Source organism: Natator depressus, chromosome 1 (genome assembly GCF_965152275.1).
Source record: "Natator depressus isolate rNatDep1 chromosome 1, rNatDep2.hap1, whole genome shotgun sequence".
NCBI classification, from domain to species: Eukaryota; Metazoa; Chordata; order Testudines; family Cheloniidae; genus Natator; species Natator depressus.
In genome coordinates, this window is record NC_134234.1 from 182096859 (window position 1) to 182121663 (window position 24805).

Here is a 24805-nt window from a genome sequence, read left to right on the forward strand (position 1 = left end):
TTTCCCTTGGGAGTCATTTGTGGCTGTGAAGATGGAACTGGGACGGGACAGAACCCTTGGGGTCACCCCATCTCAAAGCTCTGTGGGAGCAGCGGCAGCTGCATGTCATTACCTTTTGGGATCCGTTGAAAAGGAATGAGCAAAGTCAGCTCAGTGTTACTCCTTCAACTCCTGTAGGGATACATAGTCAAAACACTATACAAGACAACAGACAGTTCAAGTAGCATCAGCATCATTGTCTTATCTCTCTCTATTGCCATGAGGCCGCCACTCATCCACCAGTGCGACCCGACTAGAAAGGATCCAGGATACATGCAAGAGCCAGGTGAGGACAAGATCATCAATTATTGAGGATCGTCAGAAATCATGGTGTTTGTTCAGCTCCCTAAGGTTTCACTAAATGAAGCCTAGATTTTTGTATTTTTGTTTATTGCTATTTTCTTGAACCATAAAACAAGTTTACCTAAAAGCCTCTAAGTCAAAGGTTTGATCACCCCTTGATTGGAGATGAGGGAGGAGGCTGCAGAGTTTGCAGGGGTATATGCCAGGAGGCTCTCTAGCAGTTGGGGTTTTGTAATGAGAGTAAGAAACTGTCAGTTTATGGGGAGCCTGGAGAGTAGATCAGATGATACACGCTTGTGCAAACTTAGCACTGCAGTTTGTTATACAACATGAAAAAGCTTACCCAAAGCATGTGTCATAATTACAGCAGTAATCCTGAAGCAATTATAGTTGCATGTGGGGAGAGCTCACCTTTAGACACTTAGGAGCTACCTTACAGAACTTGTCTTAATAAAAAAAGAACCTCCTTCCCCTTTCCCCCTTCCCTCTCCAAAAAACCACCCAAACAAACATATTGATTGCTCATCATACTTATTGAATGGAGGGTAATTCTTAAGGGTGGGAAAAGAGAAGGAGGGGCATTTTTGATCAACTGTGGTGGAGCAGGTTTGCTGGGGCACTTGTACACAGATAAACTAATGGGTGAATGGTCTGAGGGAACTGGTAAACAAAAAACATCAAGTTTTGTACTTTTTCACATTTTGCTTGTATGTCCCCTCTTTTGCTGTCTATTCAGATTGTAAACTCTTCAGGGCTTGGACCATCTCATACTTGGTGTTTATGCCAATGAGGCCCCAATCCAAATTGGTGTCTCTCTGAGCACTACTGTAATACAAATAAACCTATACCATCATCAGCTAGGAATTGTCTGACAAATATTCTGTTTATCCTGTTTAGCAAGTAATCTGTTTATCCTGTTTAGCAAAGTGGTCCCAGGATACTCCTGTCTTGATTACTCACATGTGGAAATTGCATGCAGTTATTTTTTACATTATTCAGTTAAAGAATCATAGGACTGGAAGGGATCTTGTGATGTCATCCAGTCCAGTCCCCTGCACTCATGGCAGGATAAGTATTATCTAGACCATTCCTGACAGGTGTTTGTCTTACCTGCTTTTAAAAATCTTCAATAATGGAGATTCCATAACCTTCCTAAGCAATTTATTCCACGGCTTGATCACCCTGACAAGAAGGTTTTCCTAATGTCCAACCTAAACCACCCTTGCTACAATTTCAGCTCATTGCTTCTTGTCCTATCCTCAGAGGTTAAGGAGAACAATTTTTCTCCCTCCTCCTTGTAAAAATCTTTATGTACTTGAAAACTGTTATGTTCCCTCTCAGTCTTTTCTTCTCCAGACTAAACAAAGTCCGTTTTTTTTTAAATCTTCCCTCATAGGTCATGTTTTCTAAACCTTTAATCGCTTTTGTCCCTCTTCGCTGGACTATCTCCAATTTCTCCACATCTTTCCTGAAATATGGCACCCAGAACTGGACATAATACTCCAGTTGAAGCCTAATCAGCACAGAGTAGAGCGGAAAAATTACTTCATTGTCTTGCTTACAACACTCCTGCTAATACATCCCAGAACAATGTTTGATTTTTTTGCAACAGTGTTACACTGTTGACCCATATTTAGCTTGTGATCCACCATGACCCCCAGATCCCTTTCTGCAGTACTCCTTCCTAGGCAGTCATTTCCTATTTTGTATGTGTACAACTGATTGTTCCTTGATAAGTGGAGTACTTTGCATTAGTTCTTATTGAATTTCATCCCATTTACTTCAGACCATTTCTCCAGTTTGTCCAGATCATTTTGAATTTTAATCCTATCCTCCAAAGCACTTGCAACCCTTCCCAGCTTGGTATCATTCGCAAACTTTATAAGTGTACTCTCTATGCCATTATCTAAACCATTGATGAAGATCATGAACAGAACTGGACCCAAAACTGATCCCTGTGGGACCCCATTTGATATGCCCTTCCAGCTTGACTATGAACCACTGATAACTACTCTCTGGGAATGGTTGTATTTCCGTAGTTTGTTCATGAGAAGCTCATGCAAGACCATATCAAAAACCTTACTGAAGTCAAGATATACCACATCTATTGCTTCTCCCCTATCCATAAGTCTTGTTACCCTGTCAAAGAAAGCTATTAGGTTGGTTTGACACTATTTGTTCTTGACAAATCCATACCGTTACTTATCTCCTTATTATCTTGTAGGTGTTTGCAAATTGATTGCTTAATTATTTGCTCCTTTATCTTTCTGGGTACTGAAGAAGATACCATAAAATGTAATCCTGAAAAAAAAAGATATTAATGTATTATAATACCACCGGGTTGGATTTACACAATACTTTGAATCTCCAAAATACTTTGCAATGATTAGCCAATTAATCCTCATCATCCCCTGTTTGGTATGTAAACTATAGGTATGAACATCAGCTCCTTTATTCAGATTTTTTTTTTTAACGTTTCTCTTAACATTACTTGAGACATATTGGTTATGAAACACAATTGTCCGCTTCTATCCCCAACTGGTAAATATGCTACCTATACACAGTTTAAAAAAAAAAAAAGATGCCCAGTGGTAGACCCACAAAGGCAATAGACAGCCTAAATTGTTTTATGGAGAACACAAGCAAATATTAACAAAACTTCTAAAAAGCCTGGAATGTGAAAAATAGTTTTTCATAGAGAGAAATGAAAAATCAGAATTTCCATCCCACAAATGTACGTATATCCATATATATATCTGGCCCAGGAGCCCAGCCCATAGAAGAGAATGGGGGCACAAAGCACCCAAACTACAACTCCCATGAGGAACCAAGACAACTTAAGCAGATGCAGTTTAATGTCAAACTGACCCTTACAGCTTTTTTTTAAATGGTGGACTGATATGAGTCATTCATAGCATGTTATCTCAACTATGAGTTGCAAACGCATTTCCCCTAAATAGCTGGATAGAGAAAAAGTACTTTTAAAATGGTATTTTTCTTTCATAGCCTGATACAGAAGATTTTGCTAGAGTTACCTTGATCTACAAGTATCATAAGCATTAAATAACAAAAATACCCATCTAATAGAACATTTGAATAACAGCAAACACAACAGGCACAAAGCTGACTCATCCTGTGTCACTGCTTCCTCCCTATAGGTCCATCTCAATAGCTCCACACAGTCAGTAACCCTCTTCCTTTCTCCATCATTTTATACTAAACACCAGCATAATTTGTTCATCCAGGCCATTGTCAACACTATTTAGGATTTCATTCCCTATGTGCAGGCAGAAACCCAAAAACTATTTCCAGAGTTGACCAAAGGAACACAAAAGCTCTCTCTCAGAATAAAGAAAAGGAGTACTTGTGGCACATTAGAGACTAACCAATTTATTTGAGCATAAGCTTTCGTGAGCTACAGCTCACTTTATCGGATGCATTCATCCGATGAAGTGAGCTGTAGCTCACGAAAGCTTATGCTCAAATAAATTGGTTAGTCTCTAAGGTGCCATAAGTACTCCTTTTCTTTTTGCAAATACAGACTAAAACTCTTTTTTGGATTAGCAAAAACAAGTTCAAGTTTTTAAACGTGTACTGTGTTATTTAGTGACGCTAATAACAGTTTTTTTTTCTGTACTCTGGTTTGATTACACATGCTGCCAACCAACAACTCTGCAAATCAGGAATTGGATATTTGAGTGTAAAATTCAGAGTTGGAATGTATGTAGTTTGAAGTCTGCTTTCAGCCCAAATTCAAGCAGAGGAGCTAAACATTCATTTTTTGTGAGTATTCACACTAGTAGAGCTTGAATACTGAAATGACCACAAAGTTAACATGGAAGGGTTGCAAACACAGTACGGTTGTCAATTTTGCTTGGATGTATTCCTGGAGATTTAATCACGACATAATATTTAATTAAAGATTCATCTTTAATTCCTGGAGACTCCAGGCCAATCCTGGAGAGCTGGAAATCCTAAAATACAGTCACATCAACAAGTGCCCTATTTGTCCAAGCCATAGAGCTATATGATTCATCTATGTCATGTTACTGTCACCACTCAACCTACGCACAAGCAGCGATGGAGTCAGTTCCTGAGGATGCACTTTTTATGATTCAAAGGAAGGAGGAAAAGCCTGGGGCTTCATGAAAGAGATAGAATTTTCTCAATTTGATTTGGTGAATTTTTTCCACACGTTTTCTAAAAATCAAAGTTCATGTCAGTCTGAAATTTCATTTTGGAATGTTATGTGGAAGCAACCCTGTTCACCAACCCTCTGGAGGGCTATACTTCTTTTAGTACATGTCACATGTATCACAATCACAAACCCAAACATTCCCTTTAAAAACAAACATTCCCAAGAAGGCTCAACAAGTTAAAACATTTGAAAAGGAAACTCCAGTATTCAATTTGCTAATAAAATAGTCAACAATTTCTACTCAACTCCTCTTATTCTGTATGTTTCCCAAACTGTTCCCTGACTCCATCTCATGTGCTCCCTTTAATACTCTACAGTTGGTAAATCAAATTTAATCAATTATCAAACCCAATACTTCCATAATTACTAAAATTATGGAAAATTATGCTTCTACATTCAGTGTTACAGGAAAAATCTTTAATGGTATGTTAATATTTTGTATCAACATGTTAAGTATTCATAAATAGCCCAAACAAAATCTACGGAATTACTAGCAATCTGAATTAACTGACTCACCTACATCTTAAAATGTTACAGTGCATGTGCAGTTAGATAATTAAATACAAAAACAACTATTTAAGAGCTTCCAAAGGAAAAAGATAAATTATTACACAGTTATACTGAACCAAATTCCTTCTGAATGTAATTTCATTGAAGTTACAATTATGGATCTGAAATGTTTGAGAGACCAGATGGACAAACGGCCGAAGTGTTGGACTGGGAATCTGTGCACTAAGGCCCAGTGCTCCCCTATGCTGTGTGGGGTGCGGAAGAGTCAATGCAATCAGAAAAGAGACAGCATAACTTTGCTGCATCCTTGGGCAGAATCTGGGCAACAGCCCTCTCCATAGTATGACATAAAAAAAAAAATACTAGATTCTAAGATTAAGGTTGCAAAGCTGGAAAATACCAAAATTAAGGAGAAACTGCAAAATTAAGGAAACACTGTGTAACCTTAATTCCACCCCCTTGTATTTATGCATTATGATATAGTCTTCAATTATACAATCATGTACTATTTTTTCTAAAGAACACTGCCTCAAAGTGTACAGGATGGATGGCGTTCACTAAATGAGGAGCTAGTCAATATTTTATTTTCTCGTCATTGTACAATATGTGGCCCTATGCCTAGTTTCAGAGTAACAGCCATGTTAGTCTGTATTCGCAAAAAGAAAAGGAGTACTAGTGGCACCTTAGAGACTAACCAATTTATTTGAGCATAAGCTTTCGTGAGCTACAGCTCACTTCATCGGATGAATGCATCCGATAAAGTGAGCTGTAGCTCACGAAAACTTATGCTCAAATAAATTGGTTAGTCTCTAAGGTGCCACAAGTACTCCTTTTCTTTATGCCTAGTTTGCCGCTCGATATTCAAACCCTGCTCTGAATGAAGAAAGGATTTGAGTATCAAGCCCTTACTTTCTTAAGTGCTTTGGGATCTCTTAAGATGCAAGTCTGTATGTTAATATAAGTAATTACAGAGACAGTCTGTATATAAATTTAAGCAACTTTTATTAGATATTGTCCTGTGCAATCAGTACCTGTAAAAAGAACGTCTTACTCTAGTTTGACATGTACCACTAAGGCAATTTAAATTAACTTCCTTTCTGCAATATATGCAGAGGAACCAAGGCATTTTAATGGTAATTTCACTCCCTTTTTGCCATGAATACTGTGGCAAATCATACCTTTTAGGTAGGCTTAATGATCTATGGATCTCATTTAATTATATGCAGGTGGAAAGAATGATTACTTCTCCCCTATTTGTGCTGAAAACTACAAAAAATAACCCAACCCCCCCAAATATTTCTTTTAAAAAATCAAAAAAATCAGGCGTTTAAGAAGAATTTCTCTTCTCCCACTGATTTTAAATCTCTTTAATAAACACCTTGCCTTGTATCCATGAAGCCTTGATGTTTCAAATGCAGCCTCTAGGTAAGGTGATATACTGGCAATGTTGCCTAGCTACCAGCATTTATCATTGTAAATCACTCTGCTTGGGAATTAAGTGTTCTAATCAGTCTAAACAGAAAAGAGTATCAGACTTCACTTTGTTTACTAGGGGATGAGAAACACTCAAACACACAGTTATTTCACAGTTAGGAGGGAGAGAGAAAATGATTCATCGTTTGCTTTAACGCTCCCGGCTTAATGTTTCTAGCTCTGATGGGTGCTATGGCTGCAGCTCAGGTTTTATCAGTCTTCCCATTTGAAAAATATCTGGACCCTGTACTGGTAGTTGGCTATCTGATGCAGTCATATGTGTGTTTCTGTGCCTGGTGCTGTAGCAGAAAAAAGATGGTATCATTTTCTGCTGCCTGGTGATTATAATAGTAGTGGCCCTGCAGTCTTCAACTGCCTCTCTCTCCAATTCCTGTCTGTAGGTGTATGAAGGAAACACCCTAACCAAGGAGCCTGCTCCTTTGAAAATCCAGTATACATCATATACATCATTTTTTACATAAATCTTTTCATACGATTACTTTCCCCTCATATTATAACTGCGAAACAACTAAAAAGACTCAATCTTATTTAAGGCAGACAGTCTGCTCAACTTTGCATAAGCATAAGTTGCAGCCTGAAAAAGCTCACAACCTATATCACGAACAGGCATCAAACTTATGTTTTAACATTGTAATGACCTGGCAAGAGAGGGGAGTGTGCATGCACCAAGGCCCTTTACTGGATGGAATCATAAGCAACGCCATAGGCATTATGGACCAGGTCTTCAAAGATATTTAGATGCCCAAAGATACAGATTGGTGCCTAGTGGGATTTGGCTCTTTTGAAAATCCTGTTAGATAACTAGAATTGCTGGGTGTTTGATACTTTTGAAAAATCAGACTACCTATCTAGTACCAAAGCATGGATTTAGGAGTCTAACATTAGGCACCTACTTTTGAAAATCTTGGTCCTGGATTCAATCCCTGTTGTTTTTTGTGAAATTTTGTGAAGTTCAGGTTGTGCCATTCCTACTATTCTACAATTGGCCATGGATCTATTAACATGTTGCCTGTGATTGACAGATTACTATGGAAGGGCCTTCCTTTAGTAAAGTATGTGTGCTTCCACATTGTTGCACAGGTGGTGTATACTGATGGACTAAACTATTCATAAAATCATAGAGCTGGAAGGGACATGGAAAAGTTATCAAGTCCAGCCCCATGCACTGAGGCAGGACCATGTAAACCTAGGTGTTTGCCCAACCTGTTCTTAAAAAACTACAATGATGGGGATTCCACAACCTCCCTTGGAAGCCTATTCCAGAGCGTAACTTCCATTGTAGTTAGAAAGTTTTTCCTAACATCTAACCTAAATCTCCCATGCTGCAAATAAACTCCATTATTTCTTGTCCTTCCTTCTGTGGACACAGTGAACAACTGATCTCCATCTATTTTATAAAAGCCCTTAACCTATTTGATGACTTATCAGGTTCCCCCCTCAAATTTCTTTTCTCAAAACTAAACATGGCCAGATTATTTTAGCCTTTCCTTATTGGTCAGGGGTTTATAAACCTTTTATTATTTTTGTTGCTCTCTTCTGGACTCTCCATTTTATCCATATTTTCCCTAAAGTAGCACCAAAAACTGGACACAAAACTCCAGATGAGGCCTCACCAGTGCTGAGTAGAGTGTGACAATTACTTCCCATGTCTTATGTACAATACTCCTGTTAATACATCCCAGAATGATATCCATCTTTTTTGCAACTGCATCACATTGTTGACTCATTCAATTTCTGATCCACTATAGCTCCAATTTCGTTTTTAGCAGTACTACCACCTAGTCAGTTACTCCCCATTTTGTAGTTGTACATTTGATTGTTTCCTTCCTAAGTGAAGTGTTTTGCACATATCTTTATTGAATTTCATATTGTTGAATTCAGACCAGTTCTTTAATTTGTCAAAGTTGTTTTTTGGCCTGTGTTCCTTTCCCATTTGTTGTTTCTATTAATTGTGTTGAGTATCTGGTTCCACTGACATTTTTAGTGAAGACTGAAGCAAACCAGGCATTCTTGATGTCACAGAGACTTGGTAGGATAAGTCTCATGACTGGAATATTGGGAGAGACAGGTATAGCTTGTTCAGGAAGGACAGGAAGGGAAAAATGGAGGTGATGTTGCATTGTACATCACAAATATATACACTTGTTCTGAGGTCAGAAGGAGGTGAGAGGCAGACCAGTTGAAAGCTTCTGGGTAAAGATAAAAGGGGTACAAAATAAGGATTAAGTTATGGTGGCGTCTACTATAGAACATCACATCAAGAGGAGGAGGTGGATGAGGCATTTCTAGAATAAACAACAAATATTCAAACCACAAAATCCGGTAGTAATGGGGACTTTAACTACCCAGGCCTCTGTTGGAAAAGTAATACAGCAAAACACAAAATTTCCTATCGGTTCTTGGAATGTATTGGAGACAACATTTCGTTTCAGAAAGGGAAGGAATTAACCAGGGAGACAGCTATATCACACTTGATTCTGACCAACAAGGAGGAATTGATAGTAAATCTGAAGGTGGAAGGCGATTTGGGTAAAAGTGATTATGAAATGACAGATTTCATGATTCTAAGGAAAGGAATGAGTGAGAGCAGTAGAATAGGGACAACAGACTTCAAAAACGCAGACTAACAAACTCAGAGAACTAGTAGGTAAAAGCCCCATGGGAAGAAAATCTAAAGGAAAAGGGACTTCAGAAGAGTTGGCAGTTTCTCAAAGAGACAATATTAAAGGCACAACTGCAAACTATCCTGATGTGAAGGAAAGATAGGAAAACGAGCATGAGGCCAATATGGCTCCATCAGAAGCTCTTTCATTACCTGAAACCGGGACCGTGTAGAACATTGTTGCAGCTAAGGCCCTGTAGTGGCACCAAATCTTGTATAAAGGGGGTCAAATAATATGTCTAAGACAAGGTTATGGTTTGCTGGTTATGATTATGCTATCTGTATGCATGTATCATTTTTGTACTTAAAGATACAAGTATTGGCTCTATACTGTCTGTATTTCAAACTTCTGCTATGTTTCTGGGTGCTACCCCAGACAAGTTGGTGTCAGCTCTGCCTAGCCTGCTTGATGGCCCATTAAGAACATAAGAATGGCCATACTGGGTCAGACCAAAGGTCCATCAAGCCCAGTATCCTGTCTACTGACAGTGGCCAATGCCAGATGCCCCAGAGGGAGTGAACTTAACAGGTAATGATCTAGTGATCTCTCTCCTGCCATCCATCCCCACCCTCTGACAAACAGAGGCTAGGGACACCATTCCTTACCCATCCTGGCTAATAGCCATTAATGGACTTAACCTCCATGAATTTATCCAGTTCTCTTTTAAACCCTGTTATAGTCCTAGCCTTCACAACCGCCTCAGGCAAGGAGTTCCACCGGTTGACTGTGCGCTGAGTGAACCTTTCTTCCTACCCTTTGTTCCCTGTCTTTTAACCAGTTCTCAGTCCATGAAAGCATCTTCCCTCTTATCCTATGACAACTTAATTTACATAAGAGCCTTTGGTGAGGGACCTTGTCAAAGGCTTTCTGGAAATCGAAGTACACTATGTCCACTGGATCCCCCTTGTCCACATATTTGTTGACCCCTTCAAAAAACTCTAATAGATTAGTAAGACATGATATCCCTTTACCGAAAAGATGTTGACTTTTGCGCAACAATTTATGTGTCTAACAATTTTATTCTTTACTATTGTTTCAACTAATTTGCCCGGTACTGACTTTAGACTTACCGGTCTGTAATTGCCAGGATCACTTCTAGAGCCCTTTTTAAATATTGGCGTTACATTAGCTGTCTTCCAGTCATTGGGTACAGTAGCTGATTTAAAGGACAGGTTACAAAGCATAGTTAATAGTTCCGCAATTTCACATTTGAGTTCTTTCAGAACTCTTGGGTGAATGCCATCTGGTCCCAGTGACTTGTTACTGTTAAGTTTTTCAATTAATTCCAAAACCTCCTCTAGTGATACTTCAATCTGTGACAATTCCTCAGATTTGTCACCTACAAAAGACAGCTCAGGTTTAGGAATCTCCCTAACATCCTCAGCAGTGAAGACTGAAGCAAAGAATTCCTTTAGTTTCTCTGCAATGACTTTATCGTCTTTAAGTGCTCCTTTTGTATCTCGATCGTCCAAGGGGCTCGCTGGTTCTTTAGCAGGCTTTCTGCTTCTGATGTACTTTAAAAACATTTTGTTATTACCTTTTGAGTTTTTGGCTAGCTGTTCTTCAAACTCCTTTTTGGCTTTTCTTATTACATTTTTACAATTAATTTGTCAGTGTTTATGCTCCTTTCTATTTACCTCACTAGGATTTGACTTCCACTTTTTAAAAGATGCCTTTTTATCTCTCACTGCTTCTTTTACATGGTTCTTAAGCCACGGTGGCTCTTTTTTAGTTCTTTTACTGTGTTTTTTAATTTGGGGTATACATTTAAGTTGAGCCTCTATTACGGTGTCTTTGAAAAGTGTCCATGCAGCTTGCAGGGATTTCACTCTAGTCACTGTACCTTTTAATTTCTGTTTAACTAACCTCCTCATTTTTGCGTAGTTCCCCTTTCTGAAATTAAATGCCACAGTGTTGGGCTGTTGAGGTGTTCTTCCCACCACAGGAATGTTAAATGTTGTTATATTATGGTCACTATTTCCAAGCAGTCCTGTTATAGTTACCTCTTGGACCAGATCCTGCGCTCCACTAAGGCTAGATCGAGAGATGCCTCTCCCCTTGTGGGTTCCTGTACCAGCTGCTCCAAGAAGAAGTCATTTAAAGTATCGAGAAGTTTTGTCTCTGCATTTCGTCCTGAGGTGACATGTACCCAGTCAATATGGGGATAATTGAAATCCCCCACTATTACTGAGTTTTTTATTTTGATAGCCTCTCTAATCTCCCTTAGCATTTCATCGTCACTACCACTGTCCTGGTCAGGTGGTCGATAATAGATCCCTACTGTTATATTCTTATTAGAGCATGGAATTACTATCCATAGAGATTCTATGGAACATGTGGATTCATTTAAGATTTTTATTTCATTGACCATCAGCTATACAATTGACCCATTGAGAGAAGGCAGATACACCTTGTGACTCAACAAGGCATGCAGGGACATGCCTATGGACAGAACTCTGAGATTTTTCCGTGCCATGTGATAGACAGCTTGTCTTTGGAACAAAGAAAGCAGAGACCACATGGCAAGAGAATATAAAAAGCTGCTGCAGCTCCTCCATCTTGTCTTCAATCCTGCTTCTTACCTCCGGAGGGACTTTGCTACAAACGGAAGCTCTACAGAAAGGACTGATGACCCATCCCAGCTGTGGATGTACTCCAGAGACTTGATTTGAACCTGCAGTTTATTCTATCACTGCTGCAAGCCTGAACCAAGAACTTCGCCATTACTATATGTAATTCATTCCATTTAACTGATTCTAGCTCTCATCTATATCTTTTTCCTTTTATGAATAAACCTTTAGATTTTAGATTCTAAGGATTGGCAACAGCGTGATTTGTGGGTAAGATCTGATTTGTATATTAACCTGGGTCTGGGGCTTGGTCCTTTGGGATTGAGAGAACCTTTTTTCTTTTATTGGGTATTGGTTTTCATAACCATTTCTCCCCGTAACTTGTGGCACTGGTGGTGATACTGGGAAACTGGAGTGTCTAGGAGAGACTTGTGTGACTTGTGGTTAGCCAGTGGGGTAAGACCAAAGTCCTCTCTGTCTGGCTGGTTTGGTTTGCCTGAGAGGTGGAAAAACCCCAGCCTTGGGCTGTAGAAAGAAACATTAGTGTTAATGTTTCAGGACATAGTTGTGTGTCAGTGAACTTAGATCCTGTGATGCATATTATGGTGTTTGGGTGACCAATTCTGTGTGGTGAATAGCTATTACCTTCACAACAGGGTGGCATGGGAACAAAATGCCATCTGTTATTAGCTCTCCTTCCCCACTAAGTAGAGGACCTACACTTTTCTTCATCTTTCTCTTGCTCCTAATGTATTTAAAGAACCTCTTGCTATTTTCTTTTATGTCCCTTGCTAGCTGTAACTCATTTTGTGCCTTAGCCTTTCCATTGAGTTCAGTGAAGATATTGTTGTTCTACCATGATGTGGGGGTTAGGGGGAGGATAATAAGGCCTTCAGATTTAGGTGTCTTTAGAATATTTTTAAATATTAAGTGTCTCTTACTAAAAATCAAGTTGGGGCTGGCGGATGTTTTATGTTCTGATTTTGGTGCATAAGTACCACTGTGCTTTGTCTAAGAGAGGCACTGTATCTTTTAAAATATAGCTCTATTTCTTCTTAAGACTATTACTGAATCCACAAACACAAAAAAAATTAGAATGTATGTTAATTGCAACCTTATTTTATTTTCAGTGTGACATTGTGATTCCAAAGAACATAAGTTTTGTGGTACAGTTTCACTGAACTGGAAGATTTACCTTTAGAAGAGGATTTTTATTCATTATTATTATTATTTCTTCATTGATGTATTTGGTATGCCTAAACCAACAGAAGGTACTTTGATATATCTCTGCTTAGTAGCCAATAGTCATTGTCAATTTAAAAAGTCAAGTGAGAAAGTAGAAACAAAGCATGCAAATATATTTTGCTGTGGATGAAAGTAAGAGATTTTAGAACAGAGGAAAAGTTATGAGTCTCAATATACCCTCTCTCCTATTGGTTTATCTTAGGACAGGTGTGTCAAATCCCTTTGTTGGGGATTTAATAATCAGAAGAATTGAAGGAACATTCTTCAACGAAGAGGTCAACAACAGGACAGTGTGCTGCTTTCCCAGAACCAAGACATGAGACATTGCTCAAAGATTTGATATGTTTCAAATCAACACTAATGACACTGCATCACAGAACATCTCGCAGATAGTAGATGACTTCAGGGAACTCGGAAGCATGCTGAAGAAGAAGAATGTCCAGGTGATATTCTCTGAGATTCTTCCTGTCCCATGAGTGAAGGAGGACAGAAGGCAGAAAATTCCAGAAGTGAATGGCTAGCTAGGTACATGGTACAGGGTAAAGGGCTTTGGTTTCGTGGAACACTGGCCCACTTTCTTTGGGGAGAGGGGCCTGTGCAGTTTGGATGGCCTCCACCTCAGTAGAAGGGGAACCAATCTCCTCAGGGAATGGCTGGCTCAAGTCAGGAGGGAACTAAACTAATAACAAAGGGGAGGGTAAAAAGAGGAAGTTACGAGCACTCAGCACAAAATCAAGATGTTGAGAATAAAATTAATCAAGAAAACAAAAGACATGAAAAAAAATCTTTAATTGCCCATACAGCAGTGCTAGGAGCCTGTTTAACAAACAAAAGGCATTGGAATTGCTCATTTATGAACACAAATTTGATCTAGTTGGTATTACTTAAGCCTGGTGGGATGATTCCCAGGCAAAACCAATAGTTATAATTTATTTAGGAAGGACTGAGTTGGTAAAAGGGGAGGGAGAGTGGCATTTTATGGCAAAAAAATGGAACTGCCATAAATGGAACTGATCAAAGAACTAAACATTAATGGGAACTTACGTACAACTGATCAGGACTTGATCACATTTATCACGTGCAGATAGAATGAAGTACAGACCAGCAATATATATATATATAGTTGTTGCTTTAAAAGAGGCCACTTTCACAAGCTGAAAACACGTATAAGCCCAACCAACTGGGAGGAAGAATTTAATGAGAAAAATGTGAATGACAATTCGGAATTGTTTAAGAACACCTTACCAGATGCCTAAAAAGGCACAATGCCACAATTAAGGAAGACGCTGTGCTGGATAAAAAACTGAGCTGGTGTAAAGGGGAAGTGACGGCAGCTGTAAAAAACAAAAACAATAAATGGAAGAAAGGGTAAGTTGATAGTAATATAAATCAGAAGCTAGGAATTATAGAAAAGGAAGCAGAGACACACATGGAGAAATCTAAGGCAAGAAGGGCTAAAGACAATAAAGAGTTTTTAATTATATGAAGATAAAAAAGAATCCTGACAATGGTATTGGTGCATTACTAGATGGATATGATAGAATTATCAATAATAATTCAGAATAAGCAGAAGTGGTCAATAAATATTCCTGTTTTGTATTTGGGGAAAAACAGGTGACAGTCATATCATATGATAACACTGTTTCCTTTCCACTAGTATCTCAGAAGGATGTTAAACAACGGCTACTAAAGTTAGAGCTTTAAAAATCAGCAGGTCAGATAACTTGCATCCAAGAATTTTAAAAGAGCTGGCTGAGGAGCTCACTGGATTGATCATATTGATTTTCAATAAGCCTGGAACACCACAGATGTTCCAAAAGATGGGAAGAAAGCTAATGTGCCAATATTTTAAAAGGCTAAATGAGATGACCCCAATAATTATAGGCTTGTCAGTCTTACATCGATCCCAGACAAGATAATGGAGTAGCTGATATGGGATTCAATAGAGAATAAAAGGAGGGTAATATAATTAATGCCAATCAACATGGGTTTATGGAAAATAGATCCTGTCAAGCTAACTTGATATTTATTTATAAGGCATTTGACTTGATGCTGGATGACATTTTGATTGAAAAACTAGAAAGAGATAAAAATTAATATGGCACACATTAAATGGATTAATATCTGGCTAATTGATAAGTCTCAAAATAAAATTGTAAATGGGGAATTGTCATTACGTGGGTGTGTTTCTAGTGGGGTCCCACAGGCACCGGTTCATGGCCCTATGCTATTTTACATTTTTATTAATGACCAAGAAGAAAACAAAATCATCACTAATATAGTTTGCAGATGACACAAAGATCAGGGAAATGAAGAAGAGGACAGGTCAGTGATGCAGAGTAATCTGTATTGCTTGGTAAGCTGGGTGTAAGAAAATACTATGAGTTTTAAGACAGCTAAATGTAAATGTATACATCTAGGAACAACGAATGTAGGCCATACTTACACACTGAAGGAAGCCATCTTGGGAAGCAGTGACTCTGAAAAAGATTTGGGGGTTGTTGTGATTAATCAGCTGAACATGAGCTCCCAGTGCAGCGCTGTGGCCAAAGGGGTTAGGAGATCCTTGGATCTCAAGAAGGGGTATCTCAAGAAGGAGCGAAGACGTTATTTCACCTCTGTATTTGGCACTTATGACCACTGCTGGAATACTGTGTCCAGTTCTGGAGTCCACAATTCAAGGAAGACATTGACAAATTGGAGAGGGTCCAAAGAGCCACAAGAATGATTAATGGATTAGAAAACAGGTCTTACAGTGATAGCCCCAATGAGCCCAATCTATTTAGCTTAACAAAGAAAATGTTAAGTAGAGACTTGATTATGCTCCATGAGTACCTATATGGGGAACAAATATATAATAAGACTATTGAGTCTAGTGGAGAAAGGCATAACACAGTCCAATGGCTGGAGATTGAAGCTAGACAAATTCAGACTGGAAATAAGGCAGTGAGAACATTAGAATAACTTATTAAAGGTTGTGGTGAATTCATCATCACTGAGAATTTTAAAATCAAGATCGGATGTTTTTCTGAAAGGTCTGCTCTAGGAATTATTTTGGGGAAGTTCTCTTGCCTGTGTGATACAAGAGTTCAGACTAAGTGATCACAATGGTCCCTTCTGGCCTTGGAATCTATAAAATACATGGCCTGGGGCAAGATCAAGTGCACTTGGTTGGATGAAATCCTGGCCTCATCAAAGTCAATGGCAAAAACTCTCACTGACTTCAACAGGGCCAGGGTTTCAACTGATATATGTATGTGGTTCACATGACACATTCAGATAGGGCAAAATCTAAACTTTCTTTTTTTTCCCTATTCATTATATTTCAAGGGGCCCTAGCCCCATTGTGCTAGGCACTGTACAAACACAGAAAAAGGATGGTCTCAAAGAGCATACACTCGAGGTTTAAGATGAGAGATGACAGGAGGATACAGACAGACAAGAGGGAGCACAAGGAAACAATTAGACAATTCTAGCCTTCATGGTTGCCTGCTTGAAGCAGTTACTCTTCTTGAACTATGAACTCCCCTGCCCCCTATTACCTCACTGGAGTGGCAACACTAAAGCCCAGTGAGGACACTTCATTGTCAACATTAGCTATACCATTGCGGACCATTTTAGCAGACAGAATAGGGAAGTGGCTGGGGCGAAGTCCATGCAGGGGCGGCAGGGGCAAGAACTGGGTAATGCTACAAAGAAGGAAATGCAGAGGGAAAACCGACCAGAGACACACAAAACAAGAAACAGAGAGAGAAAAAGAGAAAGGAGGGTGAGGAAGGAAGAGAAACAAAGGGCAGATATACCAGTGGCCCTAAAAGGGAGCAGGTTTTCTCAATTAGTGTTGAGTGTTTCTCAACTGAATAGAACAATAAAGCACCGAACAGAAATATTACTACTAACATTAAGTTACTACAGTAAGACTAGATTCTGTGTTTGATCTCTGAACGAGTCTCTATTGAGATCATTAGGAGTTCTGCTGGGAACTGAAGGTAGTATGGAGTCCTAAGTTTATACCTTGGTCCACTGAATATAATTAACAAGGGAATTCAGCACCTCCCAAGAATGAACTCAACACCCCCATTTTGGGGTACACCAGATTACCCTATTAAAATTCCCACTCAATACAAATCCAAACAAATGCGAACACTGAAACAGAGGTTTTCTGTGACACAAAGAAATTCCATCAGTTCTGCTAAAAAGATTTCCCCTGCTCAACATATTAGTTCTCTTCTGTATAAACAATAGCGTTGTGCTAACCACCTGCTGAAGGAAGAGAGGCGGCAGGTAAAAGGCACAACTGATGATGTTAGTAAAACAAATGCATATTGTTTTACATTTAAATAGTTCTAACAATATTTTGATGGAAAAAGATGGTGATTTCTTTGGAGCCTCCAGAGAACCAAGTCTTTATAAATATTGTGGGTTTCATGTCTCATTGTAATGACATGTCATATTGGCACATCTTTTGTTGTGTTAAACAGCATGCCAACCTAAATGGGTTTGGCAGGTTACCATGAGACTGCATCACGCAGCTGATTTAGAAGAAAAACAAAGTGTTGTCAGCTACAAACAATAATATGTTTTCAACTTTTTTATACCTCTATTCTCTGTGGACTCCTCCTTGGACGGCATTACTGAGCTAGAGTTTTCAAGAGATAACTAGTATGGTGCATTTGTGGTCTGAGAGAAGGCAAGGTAAGAATACATAAGTACAATCATTGTTGTAAGTCAGGGCAGTGAGATGTACATGGCAAAGGCTGCATATTACAGAATCATCATGTACTTACTTTGAATGTTCACAGGGTCAAGAAAATGATGTACCTATAAGTCTGGCCATGGAAAATGTTCTGAAAAAATAATCGAAAACCAAAAATTAGAACAGTTCTTCCACATGAGGTCCAGTTTTGCAACGCTTATTCCCCCTCAGTAGTCCCATTGACTTAACTGGGCCCACACACCAAGGTATGTAAGGATTACAGGGTTTGGCAACAGAGATGGCCATTCTAACAAAGATTAGTTATTAAATGGTCAAATTGTTAATATAAACTAATGAAATTTTAAGGTACATTGTTAATGTAAAATGATAAACACCTACAATATTAGTCTGTATGATTCTTTTCACCTGCCTGTTAATCAGCCATGGAGAAGTTTAAAGGTACCGCATACTCCCAACAGCAGTAGTGACTGACAGATCCAGAAAGGAACAATAAACAGAGAAAGAAAATGGGTCAAGGAGCCAAATATAGGCCAAGCTATGGTAATGGCTGGGAGCGGAGCATGGAGTGAGAGGAAGATTTAGCATCCCCTCATTCTTATCCCCCTTGACTCCCCCAGGCCAGAATGGTAGAAAGAATATTTGGGAAAATGTAGTGATCCATCCTGGTGGTCTCCTCTTCCCTCCACATCCTTCTTTTTTCTGAAGATGTTCTGGATTACTATAAACACCAGACCTGCAATAACCTCCCTTGAGCTTGTTCAGGGAAATGGGAGAACTAGAACTTGCAGAATGTTGCTTGGGAGCTCAAACATTCATTTGTGTGAGCTCTCTGCCCCACCCCCCTCACCCTGGTAGCTATGTGGCACCACGACGGAGAAGGCACAGAGCCCTCCTCTGCACCAGCCTGACAGTCTTCAGAACCAGTCAGGTAGGTGCATAGCCAGAATACAGTGGAGTAAAGGGGGTGTAATTACACCCTATTGTTGTATAACAAAGGTTCAAAATAATAAAGTTCCAGTATTGTCAAGGTAATGCTCCAGATTCCCCTATTCAGTTGACTCTGAATAGTTAAGCATCTATAGTGCTTTCATTCTAACTTGTCTTGAAGTCATTATCATGATTCTCAATCCCTAGCAGTGGAATATATTCTTTTTTAAAGTAGCGCTTTTAACAAATGCTTCCATGTTGCCTTCACACTGTCTTCCTCTCCTTGTTAGCTAAAATAATCACCTATCATTCCAAAGGAAAGAAATATCAGTATAACATGCTTTGATGCCAGCTGTGCCTATTATTCTTCTGCCCTGTTATGAGATGACAGTTACCCAAGCATAATGTATTCTTTTAAGATGTGCCTTTTTATAAGGAATCTGTGGACATCTGTGACTGTCGTTTTACTGGCTTGCTAATTATCAGGAGGGGTTGGGGGGTTTTTGGGTTGTTTTTTTTTTTAAAGCAGAATATATTTGAAGTCTTTTTTAATATTGTTTGGTAGAGAAAGGTTTTAAGTATTACTTGATTTGGTTTCTGGTGATCTCTGTTGTACAGTCATTCCTAAACAACTGAGTTTGCCCCAAAAATGTAAGTATTTTGCACAGTAGGGCTGGTCCATTCCATTCAGTCTGCTAGCACCATCTTTTGCTTTCTTCCTCACCTTCCCATACTGATTGGACTACCACCTAAGCCACCTAAGCCACAAAGCAGCAAAAGCAAGGCCTGCTTAGCAACAGTTGCTAGGCAAAGCTTGCCACGCAGTCCCACTGTGGAGGGGTCACTTCTCAAACTTCCCAATGTTATCACTTCAAAATCGAAGGAAAAAGCTATGTTTATCAAATCATTTCATGGGTTGAGCAATGTGATGAGCCAAGTACCCCTATGGACAGGCCCATGTTAACCAATATGACCAAGACACACAGGTCTAGGGATTTTAGAGACACAAGGTGGATGAGAGAATATCTTTTTTTGGACCAACTTCTACAGAGGAGAGAGATAAGCTTTTGAACCACACAGAGCTCTTCTTCAGGCCTGGGAAAGGTACTCCGAGCATCACAGCTAAATGCAAGGTGGAACAGATTGTTTAGCATAAGTAGTTAGCACACATTTTAAGGGCAAGATAGAGTGGCCTGTTAACACCTCTAAAGTCATAGGACAAAAAGAGGGGATTAGTGGGTTACAGATTGTTACAATAAGCCATCCATCCAGTGTCTCTGTTCAGCCCATGATGTTTAGTGTCTAACAGAGTTACGCATTTATCAGCTATGGAGGTGATCCTTTAGAGAAGCAGCTGAGCAGCAATGGGAGCCAGCCAGACTGGGGAACCCAGAGGAACAGCAGGCTAGATGGCATACATTTAATAGCTGCAGCTGTATCAGACAGCCTGGTGGAATAGTTGCAGATGTGTACCAGCTATGCACAGCTGAGGAATGGTGTACCAGGCAGGGGAAAAGGGAGTAAAGCTTTGAGTTGAGTAGGAGGCGCTGCACAGCTGATCATAAAATGGTGGGGTTCTGTGAAAAAGGGTTTACATTGTCTCCAAACTCTTTGATTTGACCACTCTTTACATAATCTGTAGTAATGTATTGGGATTATGGGGTTAAGTATATAGAGCAGAGTCATAACATCTGAAAGTTTATTGGTGTTTATTAGGTTGATCCAACTCTGCACCAAGTCAGGAGAAAAATAATGATAATGTCCACACTTTACAAACACTTCTATGCAGGAAGGTACAAGTAGGAAAGTTATCGAAGAGCGTGGATGATACCAAACTGGGTGGTAAAACAAACTCAGAAAAAAAGATCTAATCGAGGTAGATCTAAGTGCTTTAGGAATGTGGGTAGCCAACTTGCTTGTGAGTTTGCATTTAGATGAGTTGAATGAAGGAAAGAGATTAGCTGGAGACACACAAAGACTGTCATAATTGGAATATTACTGAAAGGTAGAGAACTGTGTTAGGAATTGGAAGAGTTTGAGAATGGAGCCTCTTCCTATTGGGTTCAGGATTAGTCTGAGTAGTCAGAGTCATTTGGGCAGGAATACCTGGAGAAAGAAGGATGGGGCCCAACAAAACTGACCAGTCCCTAAAAACCTTTAAGGTTTAGGCCAGTTTCTGTTTATTTAAATCAGTTTGCCCATCTCTGAACATTAGTGATACATCATTGCAAAGTATGCAATAAAAAAGAAAGATCGAAGAGACCCAAAAGAAACTGGAAATCACATGATTAAGTATAGCATAAATGGGAAAGATCAGAGTTGTATGAAGCTTAATGAAGCAAAGCAGGTGAATTTTGATGTTTCACCATGTTTATGAAAGGTAAGGGAGAAAAAAGTCACTGTAAAGATCATAACCAGTGCAACTCACCCAAACCCAAAGATGTTGCTCCTTATCATGATACTTGTCACTTTATTAATAGATCCATTTCACTTGTTCTAGATGAGATAATATTTTTTATCCACAGAAAGTAGGTATCATTTTGTGGATGGCCCAGGAAAGATATTCGTTAATAGGCCTTATAAACGAATATCTTTTCCAACATGTAGGTTGACTCACACACTGATTAACATTTAGCTGACTATTGTCTGCCCATATATCACTTGCTTCACAGAGAAAAGAATTATCAGAATGCCAGTCATTTCTAGAGTACAAAAACGTGTACCCTTGCTTTTAAGATTAAATGAAGAGATTTAGTGCCAGTTTTGTGCCACTTGTTTTATGGCTAATGGTAATTCATGTTTTGACAGTATGGAACACTTGAAGGATGTTCAAGTGGTAAATAATTAAGAAACATGCCTCATTCACTAAACATTTAACAAAGGAAACCTTCCATCCTTTCTGCCTTCTCAATGTGACTATTAAATTAGAAGAACTACATTTTTTTCCACTTCTCTCTGAACAGCAAGACCAGCATAGGTTGTTATTCACAAACCCTGCTCTACATAATTTTTTGGTGAGTCCAAAATATTCGATATAATTGCAAATAGGGAAAATGAAGTTTGAGTAAAAAATGCCAATTTGGGAAAGTAAAGAAACTGGATCAAATTCTATTTCATTAATGGAGCACCATGCTTACACACCAGTCCTATGAAATCAAGTTTAAATCAATGCAAGTATATCAGCAGAATATTGGAGTACTTCAAGCTTTGTCTACTTACAAATGCTTTGCCAGTATAGTTATACTGGCAGAATCCCGTAGTGTAGATGCAGCATATAAAGACAGAAGGTGTTTTTCTGCTTCCATAGTAACACCATCTCCCTGAACAATATTAGCTATGCCAACAGTAGCACTCTTCTGCCAGCATAGTTGCGCCTACACTGGGTGTTTTGCCAGCATAGCTATATTAGCTAGGAGCTGTGGTTTTTCCACACCCTGGGCCAACACATCTCTGCTGACAAAACTTCATAGTGTAGACCTTGTCTTAGTGGTGAATCAAGCACACTTTAAGTGTAAATTAAACACAGATCAATTATTCAAACTTGACAGCAAATCAAAGTAGACTGATTCCGTTTCTAATGACTTTGTACAGAATATCATGGATACACCATGAGAACAGTTAAAGTACATCCAGATTACCCAAATGTCCAGTTCCTGAATACCACTAAATACCTTTAAGTATCATCAGTGAGTTCCCAGAGGATGGAAAGGACCCATCGTGGAATCAATGGTTTAACTCACAAGAGCAAGTCATCGATGTTACCTTTGATGGACCACTAGTTTGGGACATTTTTCCCAAGAAAAAGCTGAAGGAGTATAAAAATGATAAAAACCTGCAGTATTATACAGTATCATCCCCAGTTATACCCTTTCTTTACCTGCACTAGCGAACATCCAAGAGCATTAAGAGTTATGGAACTTTTTTTCTCAAATCTTGTGTAACTATTAGAAGTTACTTTGCTCATTCATTCATTTGCCAAAATATTCAAAAGTTTCCATATTTACAAAAAACTGCAATTTATAAATATTGTTTTATCTACACATGCTGGTTTTCATTAAATGTAGCAAAGCAGTGACAGTTTTTCATCAATAATCAGTAGATCTTTTATTTTTCTTCTTTTGAATGTGGCAGGAAAGAAAAAATTCACTTATTAGTTAAAATTTTAACAATATACCTACCTACTTATCTCTTCCACAAATTGAGCCGAGCCATAAAATCTGCATAAATGATATTTTATTATTTATGAGATAACTGATGTATCCTGGGCTGCTGGTATATAGAAAGGCAGCAGAGGTGGCTTTCTAGAAAACTGAGTGCCTTAATTATGTGCATTAACTTTCAGAGCATACCAGGTATCAGTTGATGTACCTCCATAAAAGTGGCCTGATTTTAAAGGTGCTGAGCACCCGCAGTTCCCATTGACTAAGATTTGTAGATGTTCAATACTTCTGAAACATTAAGCCATTTTTATTTAGGTTCCTAAATATGGATTTAGGAATCTAATTTTAGGGACCTAGCTTCAAAAACGGTGGTCAGTATGGAAATGCCTCAAGAAAGCCACAAAATTGCATACGCTACAATAATTTCCCTCCCACCTCAGTTTATCACTCTCAAGCAGTGTGTTCCTTGTTGTTGGAATCTTTTACACTATGATTAAAACCATTGCCGTTGCTTTAGAACTTCAAATAACCCTCATTGCTGTGAATTCGTTGATTTCCTTCCAGGCCCTTGAACATTCTGAATTATTCGGGAATGGAACATTTGCCTCCCCTCCGTCACTCCGCTGAGGTTTACTTAATGAGGTAATAGCACATTTGAGTAATGTAATACTGTAGTGATGACATACCTCGGGCTCTTTCCAATTACTTCAGTGGGAACAGCTGGATACTCAGCACTTTTGAAAATCAGGCCATCTAGTTGGGTGCTTAATTAAGAACCTAAGAGCCATCTCATTTTTGAAAATCCTTGCCAATTGTTTATTCCTTTTCTTATTCCCCTCTTATAGGCCCAATCCTTCACACATCTGTGTATAACAGCAACTCTTTGTATACTCATCTCAATAATGATTTTTTCTTTAAAGAAATATACTTTGTTTAACAAAAAGTTTTTTGGGATCCCTAAATATTTGACCATGTTCTCTGTAGCATGAATCAAGTTAGTATGGTGAGAATCCAATGGAAAAAAGAACACTATGGGAAGAATTTCTTATCAGAGTCATGCAAGCAAAGGAGTCAGCTGACAAGATAGTGTGTGTCCATTCTGAAGCTCGACATTTTCCACCACTGAAAAAAACCTCACTCCATAAACTAGTTTAACAAAGAGCCATTCTGCATCTGTAACAATAGCCCATGACCACATCTGAGTTTTTTTAGTGAATAAGGCCAACAACTCTTACATTCCCTCATGCAATGCACTTCTACTTCCCTGTGCCTCAGTTTATCTATCTGTAAAATGGGAATGATACCTGACTGCCAGCAGCCTTATGATACTTAGCTACTTTAAAGCCCTTTGCCATCTCAGCTGAAAGGCATAACAGAAGTTATTTTTAGTTAGTGCTTAAGCTGATCATCAGCCAAAGTCAGGAAGAAATTTCCTTCCTCGGTACAGTATTGTCCAATTAGATATTACAGGGTGCGGGTATACAAGTATCTAACATTAACCACTGTTGGAAACAAGATGACACACTACATGGATCTTTGATGTGTTGAAATGTGGCAATTCCTATGTGCCCAATTATTCTATACTGAGAAGATACCACTTTGTGTCAACTAGTCACAAAAAATGTTCATTTATAGTGAAACATCTTCCCCTAAAAGTGCAGGAAAGTGACAAGCCATGGCTCGTTTTTATCTTTTACTTGTGGCAATATCTGTGGCCAACATAGGGAAGAAAAATGCCTATTTTTAGCTTCGCTGCCATGGTAACATGAGATGGTCCCATTTATTCCAGTTATCACAGTGCTGTTAATCCGAGGGATAGAGATGGGATGACTTTGAGCCATAATGGGCAGGATTATTTTCTCTAAATTACTGTGTAAGGAATTTGGATGTAAATACACTAACTGTTCTTGCAAATACTGGCTAGACCAGGCCATTGAAAAACTAGTTAAACTAAACAAGCTAAGCAAACTCTTTGTTCA

General features: G+C 38.9%; 1 protein-coding gene across 2 annotated transcripts in view; it reads right to left on the reverse strand.

Annotated features, from left to right (window-relative positions):
- POU1F1 (POU class 1 homeobox 1) overlaps positions 1–24805 on the reverse strand; it is a 152548-nt gene that overhangs the window by 63009 nt on the left and 64734 nt on the right. For both annotated transcript variants that reach the window (XM_074971761.1, XM_074971757.1), the window contains exon 2: positions 17810–17869. The gene's annotated coding sequence lies outside the window, so the exon portion shown is untranslated. The remainder of the gene's footprint in view (positions 1–17809; positions 17870–24805) is intronic.